Genomic DNA, 1,551 nt, shown 5'->3' with positions numbered 1-1,551 from the left:
GGAGGGGGTGGGTACGCTAAGTCCGTGGAGGACCATCTTCCAAACTTCTTGTGTGAAAACACAGTCAACCAATAAATGGTCAGAGGTTTCGATAGCAGAAGTGCATAGGCAACATCTAAAGGGCTCGTGGAAGCCTCTTTTATTCAGATTTTCTCCTGTTAGTGCCTTTTTATGCATGAGTAACCAAGTGAAGAAATTCACCTTTGGAAGGAAAAAGGGAGACCAAACGGATTTCCAGAGCTTCGGAGTCAGCAAAGATGCGTGTGTGGCTTGTAATGAGGAGAATCCTTGAGCTGCTGTATAAATTTCGGTTCTTCCCCACCCCCATTTATCTTTGGATGTACGATGGACAAGGGTGAGGCCAAAAAGTGCTGCACAGAGCAAGTTTTTTTGTGTTTCCAGAGGGTTAGGAACCCTTGGAAAAGTTCATCTTGCCCAATTCCCTTTGTTGTCCCAAGAACATATGTCTGCAAGCCGGAGAAGTCCTTTTTTCACTAGCCAGATTTTTAAATCGTTACAGGAATTTAGGGTGGCCAATGGGGCATTCCCTTGAATGGTGTCCTCCCAAAGTAAGGTTCTCTGCCCATTACCTGGTATTCTGTATAAATGTTGCTGTATATGGTCGATGCTTCTTCTAACTAAATTCCATATTGCTGTTCCTGTTGGAGTAGAAGCAGTTGTGAGGTTTCTCAGGGAAACTCCCTTTAGGTATTTCTTCCGGGGGATCTTGCTGATAGGATGATTTTTATCTGCATACAATTGCCATATGATTTTTCCACCAAGAACCAGATTTGCTAAGCCTGGATCTCGTATCTGTAACCCACCTTACTGGATTGGTCTATTCAAGATATCCCATCTTACCAAATGTAACTTGCTCTAATTTCCTTTGCCCCCATTCCATAGGAAGTCCTGAAGGAGTTTGGAGATCTGTTTTGTGATAGACTTAGGAGCTAGTAGAAGGGAAGACTGGAAGATGGGAAGGGCGGAGAGGACTGCCTTTATCAAAACCAACTTCCCTGCCTTTGTTAGCCATTGGCCTCCCCAATATGCTATTTTTGCTTTTATCTTGCTAATTACTTCAGTCCATAGGGAGGGAGGGCTTGGTCCCAAGGTTAAGGGAAGGCCTAGATATTTGATCTTTTCCCACTTGTCATACCCAGGGAATCCCAATATGCAGGCAATTCAAAGGATAGTTGGGTGATCTACATTCCAGCCATAAACCACACTTTTTCTTTTATTGATCAAGGCTCTTGTGATTAAACATAAGTGTTGAAGGATTTCTTTGAAAGCCTTTGCTATCTTAATCAAGGCCCCTCCCAAAAGGAGAGAGTCATCTGCAAAGAGGGCATGATTTATAGGGTCCACCCCTCTTGCTGCCTTGATACCTAGGATAGTGCCTACTTCCATTTCCGTTGTCAGCTTTCTGCTTAGGGATTCTGCCAACAAGATATAAAGAAAGGGTGACAATGGGCATCCTTGGCGGAGCCCTCTAGAAGCTTGGAAGAAGTCAGACGGTCTGTCATTGACCAGGGGGCTATCCAAGTTCTGTGT

This window comes from Pinus tabuliformis, chromosome 3_1, assembly GCF_031772625.1.
Source record: "Pinus tabuliformis cultivar Carrire ecotype Pingquan chromosome 3_1, CPIR1, whole genome shotgun sequence".
Lineage (NCBI taxonomy): Eukaryota > Viridiplantae > Streptophyta > Pinopsida > Pinales > Pinaceae > Pinus > Pinus tabuliformis.
This window is presented reverse-complemented; position numbering follows the sequence as displayed.